The following is a 13,565-nucleotide window of genomic DNA, read 5'->3' as shown; positions in this document are numbered from 1 at the left end:
GGCCACCTTGACCATCCGAGTGCCTAGAGATAGGATTAGTCAAACATCCAAGCACCCGGATCCAGTTAACTCGGATTTGACCTGAGTTGACCCTGAACTTGGTTCAGATGTTTCTGTTTGCTCCTTTTATGCTTTTTCAGTCTTGTTTTCAGCTCCTGGTTCCTACAAGATATATAAACACGCAAGCAACCTAAACCTACCTTGTAGTTTGTTTGACCTACTAGTCTTACCTGAGCCTTACTCTGTAGGTCTAACCTATGAGGTTTACCCGTGCCTAACTTCTAGTTAGGACTAGTCACTTCCATAGGTAGACTTTCATCTGTCAAACATCTAATCACTCTTGATCTGTTTGAATTTTTCCTTACTTAAACTCTAGTTAGGATTAGTCACTTCCATAGGTAGACTTCTCACATGCCAAATATCTGATCACCCTTGATCTGTTTGGACTTTCCCTTATCTAACCTCCAATTAGGACTTCCTTGCCCAGCTTCACTCACTAGGACTTCCTGCCCCAGCTTCACTCACTAGGACTTCCTCCTCAACTTTACTCACCAGGTCTTCCTTGCCCAGTCTCCAATTAGGACTTTCCCTGCCTAGCCTCCAATTAGAACTTCTCCTGCCTAATATCTAAATAGGACTTTTCCTGCCTAACCTCAACTAGGACTTCTTTTTTGTCTAGCCTTAACTAGGACTTCTTTGCTAGTCATCTAGTCAAACTGACTTGACTAAACTTCACTCATATCAAAATATTATGTCATGTTTGGATCAACCCTTGGTCAAACTGACCAGACTTAGGTATATTATCAAACATCGAAACCCTGGGGACAGACTAGTGCCCCTTGTACCAACATAGTACCCTTATATAAGAATACATACAAAATTATACAAACTATAGAGATATTAAATTAATGAGTTATATCATAAAATTTTAGGAACGAATAATAGAAAAAAGATTAAGGAAGGAAACAACGGTGATCGAAAATAAATTTGAATTCGTGCTTAGAAGGTCAACAATAGAAGTTATACATGTCTTTAGGCAACTAATTGAAAGTATCGGGAGCAAAGTATCATTTGTATTCATTGACTTAGAAAAAGCTTATCATAAAGTCTTAAAAGAAAATTATATGGAGAATTTTAGAAAAGAGAAATATTAGCGTAACTTATATTAAACTAATTAAGGATATGTATGAGGATCTAACGACTAGAGTAAAGACTTCAAGTGGATTAACTGAAGTATTTCCAATAAAAATATAGGATTACATTAAGGATCATCTCTAAGTCTTTATCTTTTTTACATTAATCATAGATGAATTCACTAGACACATTTAAGACATAGTACTGTGGTGCATGTTGTTTGCAGATGATATTATTTTGGTAGATGAGACATGTGAAGGAGTAAATGCTAAACTAGAATCTTGGCAGAAAACACTAGAAGTGAAAAGTTTTAGGCTTAGTAAAGTAAATACATAATATATGAAATTTAAGTTTAACAATATTAGACATAATGAGATAATTGTTAAGATAAGAAATGACGAATTGTCTAGTTATGAAAGCTTTAAGTATTTAGAATCATTTTTATAAAATGATGGAGAGATTGAGAGAGATGTCTTACATAGAATACAACCAGAATGATTGAAATGAAGGAGAGCGTCGGGTGTTTTATGTTATTGTAAAATACCTCTAAAATTTAAAAAGTTCTATAAAATGGTAATTAAACCTGCTATATTATATGGCGTTAAATGTTGAGTTATAATTCGAGCACATAAATAAAAGATGAGAGTTGCTGAGATGAGAATGTTAAAATGAATATGTAGAAATACAATGATAGACAAATAAGAAATGAGAACATTAGAGAGAAAATCAGAGTTACATCTATTGAGAAAAAACTTCGAGAGACACATTTAAGATGGTACGAATATGTACTTAGACGACCATTAAATGCTTCAGTTAGGCGATGTGAAACTATGACAATTACGCATATCAAACGAGGAAGAGGAAAATCAAAAATGATTTAGTTAGTAATAATAAAATAAGATAAAATTTATTTAAGTATATATGATGATATAGTTGGGGATATAACCCAATGGCGTAGAATGATCCATATAACTGCCCCCCTAGTAGGATAAGGTTTGCTTGTTGTTGTTGCTCTTTATATGATAATTCAAACTTAAAATTACTATAACAATAAAAGATGACCGGACACTTGATAAAAATAAAAATCAAGTGGGTCAAGATTGATCAAACACAATGTCCTGATAGGTTATGAAGGATCAAATGTTAGACATCAAAAGGGAAGTCCAAATAAAACTAGATATTTGACAATGACAAACTCCTAGTAGGTTAAGGTAGATCGGATGCTAGGCGAGAGATGAAAAATTCTGGTAGGTCAAGGTTGACCGGATGCTAGGCGAGTAAAGTCCTAATAGGTTGATGCCAATCGGATAATAGGCAAGGATGATGCCCTAGTAAGTCGGGGTTACCTATACTAATCATACAAGAAACTTCCAGAGACATGAGGGTCCCATGATATAAGGGACTTCGATGTGAACAATATTTTTAGCATAGTGACCAGTGTTTTCAACACTATGAAAAGTGCATTAGTCAAATGATGAACAATATCAACCAATTGATGTAAATAGTATTTCTGCTATAGTATTTTATACTCTAAACTCAAAATTTGAGGTTTAAGAGGATTTGATCAAGCCGCTGATGACACTATAACAACAAATAGAAAGTTTGAAGCTCGACTGATAGGGATCAGTCAATTGATGAACAATAACAGTGGATTGTTGGCATTGTTACATTGAACAAAAGGTGTTTGGGTCGAGTTGGAAATTAAATTGATACAGTAATGATCGATTGATAAACAATAACAATCGATTAATATCACTATTGCAACGAATAAAGGATTTCTAGATTGGCTATGACACTCAACAGCTTAGACATCAATCGACTGATAAACAGTAATAGTCGATTATTGTTGGTTAAATCAAAGTTGGTAAGAGTTATTTTGCAGGTGCAACGGTCGAATTTAGTGGAGCAATCAACTGATGGTGATGATCAATCAACTGATAGGTAAAAATCAACTCCGACTTAAAAAGGCTATAAAACAAGGATTTCTAGAAGGTTTTTACTGTCGATTCTTGGGAGTTTTAGAGAATAGTGATGCTACATTTTCAGACCTCAATAGACATTCTAAAGCAATTACAAAGCACTCAAAGTAAAGTTTCTTTCATGTAAATTTACAATGTTCACATTTGTATTTGTATATGTCTTTTTTTTTATTTTTGTATTGTTTGTATAACAACAAGAGTTGTAAGAGATTTTTCCATCTCCGAAAGGTATTCAGCAACGAAAGAGCTAGTGGACTATCACTAGGATAGTAAACCGTGGAGTAGGAACTGAAAGTTTCAAACTATATAAAAATCTCATGTCTCCTATATTTGTATTTTTGGTTCTTATATTTATTTCCACCACGTATAACCAATTGTGGACGAGAACACAAGAACGATTGAGTGAAGTGAATCGCTATTCACCCCCTTTAGTAACGTCATCGGTCCCAACACCCATGTGATCTAGCCGCTTGGGTTCTCCATGGGACTCAACATTCGAATTCTCTAAGTCAACTTGAACTCATCTACCTTGACTAAATTGTCACCCTAAGGGGCCCTAAAGGGGTGTTTGGTTGGGGGTTATTGTTAATAACCTTAATTATCTGTCCAACGATAACATTATTTGATTCAGGTTATGATCGATTCCTAAGTAATACAGTATCACTGGTACATCAACAAATGAGTTATAACTTGAAAATGTGATTACTTAGCAGCCTAAGGTTTTCTGTGATTCTGAAGGTTAACGAAATTTTTTTCTATGATTACTCTTCGATTTTAAAATTCAGTTAATTAAATTTTATCGTAAAACCTAATTAAAATTAAATTAATTAATTCAATAAATTTTAATTTAAATACTTATAAATTTAAAAAAGATAATTTATTTTAAATTTTACAAAATAAAATTAATGAATTATATTTATTAATTTAATAAATTATTTTAATAAAATTATTATTTTAATAAAATTATTTTATTAAATTTATATCAATTTATTTTAAATTTTACAAAATAAAATTAATGAATTATATTTATTAATTTAATAAATTATTTTATTAAAATAATTATTTTAACGTATTATTTTATTAAAATATATATAAATTTATTTTAAAATTTAAAAATAAAATTAAAAAATTATATTTATTAATTTAACTAATTATTTTAATAAATTATTTTATTAAAAAAATATAACTTTATTTTAAATTTAAAAAATTATAAATAAATTATATTTATTTTTATATATTATCAATTTATTATCATCATTAATATTATCAATATTAATATTATTAATTTAATTTATTCTAAAAATAAATTAATGACAATATAGTAAATATTAAATTAGTTATATTTTATTCCCTCTAAATAAATAAATTCAATCAAATAATATTAAGTTATGTTTTATACTCCATAACATTGGTTGAGAATCACATAACTAAAATTATATATAATAATTTGAACCAAACACACTCTAACAGTTATTTGACCGTGATCCTGATGGTGACCCCTCCACGTCCTGATCCTGGGCTTGCAATGGCGGAATTACTAACACCGTAATTGAATGGCAATTACGTCAAGATGTGTTGCTATAACAGACAAATGGTTCTGGATTGCGAGAGATTGTAGGCACTATCTCCGTGGATATTTCTCTTATAAATATCGAGATGCACAAACCTTTGTACCATATATGAACTCTTGGATTTCTACACATTTTCCTTCTTATAAATATTCTCAAACATTAATGGAGGGCTTTGTCATATTAATCTATATATGTAGGAGCACGATCATCAACAACGGATGTTGATTGGCGTACATCCAACAAGGCTACAAGTCCATCCACATTGTTGGACGAAGCTAATTTGTCACCAACGTCACAAATCTTTGGATGCATCAATAATATTATTTAATTTAGAGATACCTCAATGATATTTTGTTCGAAAGTATTGTGTTTATTCATTTACAGTTGCACACAATTTAGAAGAGAAGAGAAGAGAAATTAAAGAGAATATAGAGAAGTTGTTATAAGTCGTAGCATATATATCTTATATTTTAAATTTTGGTAGGCAATAGATATTGTTATTATAGTAGCATATATGTTATTTCAACTATAATGATTGTAATCCAACATTCAACCCTGATAAGACCTGCACCCAAGTTTATAGGTGCACCTTCAAAGGATTAAGCCTCCATTATTAGGGGATTAAGTCTTTATTTGGTGGATTTATATTTGAATTAACACCATCATATTTGCCATTAAGATTAAATTTCAATTAAGTAATCTAATACTAATAGCATGAAGAAGATTTAGATATTGAATGTAGATTCAACGTGTAAATACAATAACTTAGTTCGTTAACCATAATGGATTGTTAATAGGTTATGAGATTTTATGATGGATGATCCTTGTAGAATGGGCCTTGGTATAAGAAGTGAGGTTTTTTGAGGTTGTTGCCATTGTATCAATTCAAATTTGGTTTTGTAGCCTTATTGATGATGATAACTAGATCCAATAGATGCATCCTTTGTTTGTTTTGATGTATCACTATAGTTTACAATTGGTATCACTATCGCTATTTTCAACGATTGGTACATATATAATAATTTTGCATTCAATTCCATTTGGATCAGCAAAATTGATGTACATTAGTCAAATATAGCATGAATAGCTTAGGATTTAACCTATTAATCGAGTTTTTCGCATTATCTGTGTGAAGAACACGAATAACAACACAATTTTAGATTTTTTTAACTAAAAAATCACGTTCAAAAATTAAATTTTCAACTACCAATTGACTACTGAATGTAAAACTAAGTGCAAAATGGTCTGAAATCTATTAGTGGATTCGACTGACACATACCCATCGATTACCATAAGAGGCCAATCGATTGTTGAGCTGAGAGTTGCACACAAAATGGTCTGAAATCAATTGAACAGTTCGATTAGTTATCACCAATCAATCGTCATGATGACCAATTGATTGCTACACTTGATGTTGGACATGGAATGGTCTACAAACAATTAGGCTAATTGACAAAGTTGACATCAATTGATTATCATAAGAAGTCTTGTAAATCTCTTATATATTCATGCCCTTGTATATAAATTAAATAAATAATTTGAGAACAATAAATTTTTAAAATTATAAAAATAAAACACATATGAAATGAATAACAATTTTTATAAAATAAAATCAGAAATTAGAGCACACACCAAACAAAATATTCACATTTGAGCATTTAGAAAAATTACTTAATTTACTCGCATAAAATTTTTAAATATTACGAATGATCTTAAACCAAAGAGAAAGAGAAAGGGATAATGTACTCAAATAATTAGGTGATCATTTAATGGCATCTATGATACAAATTAATAAGATTTATAATAAAATTAAAAACAATTTACCAAAAAACAAACTCAACTTTCAAAAATACCTAAAAGACACACTAACTTTCATATTCCTCTCATTAAGTGGGCTCTTTGATTAAATATAATTTAATGGTATATAAATTGCAATTTAGCCATAGCTTTAACATTTGTACATAGATAAAGGATTTCATTACGCGTGAAGGGACATTGGCATTAAACACTAAATAGAAAAGCAAATGTGATAAAATAAAAAAATAAATAAAATATACAATTCTAGATGTGATTTTCAGATTATTATTTTTTCCCATGCAACTAATGAGAGACTAAAATTTATATACGATAAAAATTAAAGAAGCACTAAAAGTATGTGTCACTTAAAACTATTTTGTCATAAACAATATAATCTCAAACTAATTGCTAAACCTTTCTTCGCCCACTTTTGTCCATCCACCTTAAGACACTACATGATAGCTCAACCTTGAGTTAAAATTGGTACATAAAATATAAGTTTTAAAAAAATATATCTTTAAAAAAATAGAAAACAAAGCGATATAAATTTTGTAATAAATTTTAAAACATTCTTATATAAATAAAAAATCATTTAAAATATAACATATAAAAATATTAAAAAATCATACAATAATTTTAATTAAGAAGTTATTTAAGTACATTTATATTTTCAAAATAACCACAAATATTATATAATTAAAATTTTAAATAGCGTAATAGTCAAAAGAGCACCCCTTTTTATTAGAATCGTCAAAGGATACATTTTTATTCTTTCTTCAAAAGAATATTTTATATCCTGAAATAATCGAGCACATTATAACAAATAAAAAATCGTAATTACAGATTCATAACTGCTACAATATATACTTAACCTGTTCAAAAAATATTCACATTGTAATAATTATGATTTCATAACTGTTACAACATAAATTTGACCTATTTACCTAACGATATGACGAAAACCTAAGACTGTCACGTGGCCTTAAATTTAGAATGATATGGAGCTATTAGTCAAGATCAAGGAGGATTAGACAAATCCCGAAGGGTAACAAGTTTGCGACCTCAGTCTTGGATCAGTGACCTTGGCCTTAAGCCTCTACTCGATCTCGAACGCCAGCACCTCTTCTCAACCTCGGGTACCGACCTCATCCTCTGCCTGACCTCATGCGCCGATTTCATCCCACAAAAGACTCTCAGTCCCAACATCGATCTCTACTCGATCTCGAATCTCATTGATCTCAGAAATAAGAACTGCAACCTCCGGATCAAAGAAGCCTTGGATCGTCTTTCTCCTTCTCGCAGCAACTTCGCCTTGTCTCGTCTCCTTGCTAGGATCCGGCCACCACCTTGGACAACCTCCGGTGGACGACCTCATGCACCGATCTCCATCCCAACCTTGAGTCTCAACCTCGATCTTTACTCGGATCCTTTTGATTTGGTTTTTCCTTTTTATAAAAAAATGAAATCTAACTTTATCCAACTTATTTAATCGTCGGATCTTTTTAATTTGATTTTTCTTTCTAAAAAAAAACCAAACCAACCTTATCCTCATCATAAGTGGCTCGAATTTACCGACCTCGATCTCGGTCCGAACCGATCTCATGCTTTAATCTCATCCCACCTTGATATAATTTCTTTTAATATAACTTAATTGTCCGCTTCTAGGTTAAATTCATGAAGTCGATTCATTCATAAAATCATGAAACCCTACGACTTTTATTCTCTTTCAATCTTCTTTATTTATTTCGTCCGCATTGATCTTCCACAATGGTCTCATGAACTCATCCTGTTCATTTCATCCAACGGTCGAGATCTAAGGTCTCACGGCTTTGTTATTGGGCTCTCATCCAACGGCTCTAATCTATTCTCTTTCAATCTCATAACAATGGATGCAACTTGATCTAATCCCAAGGATTCAAGTTGATCTCATCCATTAACTCATCCTACCCTCATAATTTTTTCCACGGCTATACTTTAGATGTGTCTTTAGGAACTATATTTAGATCTGGCCTTCTGATGGATTTCGGACCCAAACCCCGAATACACACCTACATCCATCAATAACGATCCATTCCACACAGGCCCACTACCAATCTAACGGAAAGCCTCTTCTTATTATTTTATGCATTGCTTCCCGTGTTTAATCCTCGTATGTCCGTCACTAGGACTTCCTATCCCTCAATAATCGACATCTAAGACCTACTAGGACTTAAACCTTATTGTCAGTAGCCGTCCACTTGCAAGATTTGACTTGACAATCCTTATGAGCTCTCCAAAGCGACATCATCAGCCCTACTCGGTCCACCCGACCTACTAGGACTTCCTTCCTAGCCGCAACTAGGACTTCCTGCCATCGTATAGCCAGCAACATCACCCAACTTACCGAGAATATTTGATCCTCGGTCCATCTACTAACTATAGGTGTTTATTATATCGGGATTAAGAATGCTAATTATAATAACAGAGGTCTTCCTGTGAGTCAGAGTAAATCCAACCTCAATGGTCCTACTCAATACACACAAAGTGCACTAGTGTACTACAATCAAGACAGACAGTCACCGAATTACACTACAATCTACCAACGCCATCTTGGTTGTGAGCCTTAGATTCAGACATAATCGAGAGCACCCAGTTATTTTGTTTAAGGTTCAACACTATTGCACATTGTTACATGATACTTTATTTCATAAATGTTTATATACAAAAGAGCATTAGTCCGGTGAAACCTCATGCACCGATCTCATCTCAACCTGATACCATCTTTACTCGGTAATCTTGTGAAAAAAAATCAAGCCTTGAGTATCTTTCGTCGCTCCAAAGCTCGAAAAATAAAAAAATATCATGAAAAATGTAGACACGAACATATATATCAAAGTAAACCATAAACGGTAGCACATATTTCAAAATAAATCTTAAACAAATACTTATGTTTTGAAGATTAATACATGAATAATTCTATAAAAGATTGTCCCTACCCAAGAACATAGGTATGCACACACAAAATCCTAATTTCTCTAAATCTTTAATCTTCTTCCTCTCGCCAAACTTTAACTTGAACGTCGGAGTGACTTAGCAGAATTCATCTCCAATGTCATTTTAACTTTTTTTTTTAAAATATTTTTCAAGCCTCTTTATCCCTTCCGCCTACTATCTCTAAGAAGCATGTATATCAATCCGTTCGTTAACCGATAACTTAATCATCCATGATATTTAATCAGAACATCTAACATTCATATTGTAACAGTTATTATTTATAACTACTATAATACATATATTGTTGAATAGAATAAATTAAAATTATAATAATTACAATTTCATAACTATTACAATATGAATATTAAATGAACAAGTTAAATTCGTATGGTAACAACTACCAATATTTTTATAATTATAGCTACACCACATTTAATTTAATACGTATAATAAAAGATAATAATATTAAATAATATATTATTCAAAGACAACTGTGTGTTATTTTATAAGACGCTGTGGACATCCTTTTTAAATTAAAAAAAAAAACTCATTCGATGATTCCAAACAATAAGACCACTTTTTGGATTTTTACCCATTGAAATATATAAATGACTCTAATCCATATTTTAAACGATTAAATAACTCAAATTATTAATTTTTATTTTTAAAAAAATTATAACTATATATAGGGTTCAAAGAGGTTCGCGGTGGGCAGTACATTCCGGACCTTTTCTGCCTAAGTGTACTTGGGGAAGACGAAAGCAAATATGAGAATCTTTTGGTCAGATTCTGAAACAAATTTCATGGGCGTTTTGCCTTCCCTCCATTGGAGACTGCACTACTCTCCTCCCTCTCTTTCCCTGTACTTGACATTGACTACTTTCTGTCATCTACTCACCAAAAACAGGAAGGGGACTTATTGCCATCCACCAGCAAATTAACCTCGATTTCAATTCACGCTCAGCATCAGAAACAGTGTAGCAAGATCAACAGATTAAAGTAAAATGCATGACTGAAAAAAAAAATTAAAGATAGATTCTTCATTGCCTTCCTTTTCTCGAGATCGTAAATCAGAACAAGTTCAAAGCAAGCAAAGCGGGAGAAGAAGAAGAAGAAGACGATACAGTGAATAATCCATTGCGTACCTGGTCTGAGCTTTGCTTTTTTCATGGCGATATGATCGATCGAGAACTGATGAGTGATGGTGATTTTCAGTTTTGATTAATTAATCCACGATGAGCTCCTCCGGGAAGAAGGCAGATCCAGGATGTAGTAGATGAAGAGAAAGAACGCAAATCCAGTAGTGGAGAAGGAAACTAGAGTCGATTAAAATGGCGGTCGGACTCCACCGGTAGTGCCCCATCCGAAGGCCTCGCTTGGGAGCTGGTAGCCCCCGCTCAAGTTATAGAATGGGACGCCGCTGCTTCCGCCGCTGACGCCGCCCGCGTCGCCTCCCGTGACGCCGGAAGACTGCGAGACGGCGGTGTGCTGGCCTGGCGGCGCGGCCGCGGCGGCCTCCTCCTCCTCCTCGCCGCCCTCCAGCGGCAACCGCTCGTAGACGGCATTGGCAAACGAGGCCACCATGAGCACGACCGGCCCCGTGGCCACGAGCGGCCCCGCCACGCCGCCGCCGATCACCTGACCCTGCCCTCCGGCCAGGAAGATCGAGAGGCCGCCGGCGCCTGGCGGAGCCGGTGGCGGCAGGACGGTGCCCGTCAGGGAGAGGATCTCGAACCGGCCGCGCAGAGTGGCCACCAAGCTCCCCGGCGGTGAGGCCCCGGGCTGGCGGAGCGCCACGTTGGTGACGGAGCCGACGCCGCTGAGGACGGAGATACCTCGGCCGCGCCGGCGAGCGTACTCGGAGACGCACTCGAACACGTCGGCGCCGGCGGCGACCTCGAGCACGTGCGAGCGGAGCGCGTTGGGGGAGTCGCGCGTGACGATAATCGGCGGCTTCGGCTTGTTCTTGGAGCCCGGCGGCCTGCCGCGGGCGCGGCGAGCGGAGCTACCGCCCCCACCGGATGTGCCGGCCGGGGAAGAGTCAGACGGCGGCTGGTCCCCGTGCTCCTCGGGAAGGCTTGGGGCTTTTCTCCGGGGAGAGCCTGGAATCCTGCGGCGGGACGTGCGTCGACGGCGGAGGCGGCGGGCGCAGCAGGTGCTGGAAGTAGCGCGAAGGGCCTCCGCCCCCGCCCTGGGTGCCGGCTTCCATCCCGGCCATCCCCGGCACATCGACTCGCTCCCACCACTTGTTTGCCAGCTTATGCTCCGCGATCTCCGATCCTCTCCTCCTCCAAACTCGACAGATATCGATTCAATCTCCTGCCTTTTTATCGAGCTCTCCCACGATTCCTAGCTGAAGGAACAAGTTACAAAGTAAGAATTAATATATTTTACAGTGCAGGAATCAAGCCGAGAATCAATTAATGCAGGGTTCTACCACCAGGGCAGAAAGCCTTATCTCTTCCCTGCACCAGCAAAAGCTGCTAAAGATACAATCTTTTTCACAAGATAAAATCACCTTCCAGCACAAGAAAACAACAACTCGAGTTGTCTACAAAAGCCAGCTCTCAAGATCTGAATCAAACCTGCTGCTGCTACTGCCTGATGATGATGATGATGATGATGCACAAGGGAGAAGGAAGATCTTGGGCCTGCGAGAAGAAGAGAAGCAAAAACAGAAAATGGAATAAAGATAGCGCTTTTAGCAGCATTAGCGTCTGCTATATTATAATAATATATAGTGTCTGTGAAACACAGTGAATAAAATAATGGGGGGAGGGGGTTAATTAGTGTAGTTTTCATGAGTTAGCATTTATGCCATCTTAAACAATGGATTTAGGGTTGCAGCAAAGTCCAAAGGTCACCCATCTGTTGCTCTTGACCACTGATACTGCTGACTGCTTGTCCCTCTGGCTACGAGACAGTGAAGCACAGGACCAGTTCTCTTATGCTGTAGCGTTCCCAGAGGCTGGAAATATTTCTGTATTAACAATATCTTAATGCAAAAAACAAATACAGAAACCAAAATCCAACTTCTAATTACTAAACAAACAAGCTGTTCTGAGGGACTGAGGGCTGACAAGTAGTTTTAGAACATATTATAGAGTCATTGTCGTCTTATATGTTATGAAATTAAATTAAAACGATATTAAATAGTCATTTCTGGGGGGCAGAAAGAGCTAGCCCCTGAGATTGTCCTCAAAGACCAGGTCTCGCTTCAAAGAGAGAGCTCCTTCCTTTGTGAGAAACCCTTGCTCCAATTTAGTCAAAACGAGATCTATATTCACAAAGATATGGTTTCAGAAGTAAAGTCAAAATTGTACACTTCATTGGATCTTTCTGTGTTTTAGAAAGAGAGTCCTCAGTAGTTACCTCGTTGCTTCTTCTAAAACTCAAGTGTCTTTATTTGACGTGCCCTTTTTTTCACAAGAGAAAAGTATAAAAAAGTTTTTTTTGGTCAATGAAAGACGTTTAATCAAGAAGAAACTTTGTTTAGATAGATATCATTTATATCTTAAGACAGATTGTTTGACCATGCAGAAAGCTTTGATCCTTCAAAATAAACTCGAAATCTATCGTCAACCCTTCACCTGTGAATTCAATGGAAGTGGGCCCGACCCAGAAATGTATGCTCTAACCGGTCAAACCCACATGCATGATATATATTTTAATATTTTCCAATTTTAATAAATTCATCTTCATATTTTAATATATATATTGCTAAAATATATATTTTAGAAAAATGCTTTCCAGAAGTTTCTGATTGATAGTTTATTACTGACTAATTATTTTTTATTTTCTTTTGGCAGAAAAATTATTTTGTATTTATACGGCGCGTCCAAATGAGCACGTGCAGTCAACGCGTCAAAGGGATGGGGGCAGTTAGCGTTACAGCTGTCAAACACGTGCGGAGCGGCACTGCATGGGGTAACGTCGATTCCTTGCCTCACTTCCTGTCTGCTTCTTGCAGTGGAAATTAAGACGAGCTTAATTTTATTTACGGCTATTTTATCTTTCATAATTTATAAAATAAAAAATACCAGAGAAAAGTTATTTCATTTTTTTATTTTTTTTAATTTTATTATTATGACTCTTCGACGAACTTGAATTT

At 35.4% G+C, this 13,565-nt stretch overlaps 1 pseudogene; it reads right to left on the bottom strand.

Moving 5' to 3' along the window:
• Positions 1-10,448: 10,448 nt before the first annotated feature.
• Positions 10,449-12,140, bottom strand: LOC141818770 (AT-hook motif nuclear-localized protein 27-like; annotated as a pseudogene).
• Between the last annotated feature and the right edge of the window lie 1,425 nt (positions 12,141-13,565).

The sequence above is a fragment of the Curcuma longa genome, unplaced genomic scaffold (assembly GCF_044706935.1).
Source record: "Curcuma longa cultivar G26 ecotype Majalengka, Jawa Barat unplaced genomic scaffold, ITB_CL_G26_1.1 contig_25940, whole genome shotgun sequence".
NCBI classification, from domain to species: Eukaryota; Viridiplantae; Streptophyta; class Magnoliopsida; order Zingiberales; family Zingiberaceae; genus Curcuma; species Curcuma longa.
The sequence above is the reverse complement of the archived record's forward strand: the minus strand, read 5'-3'. Positions and strand labels throughout refer to the sequence as shown.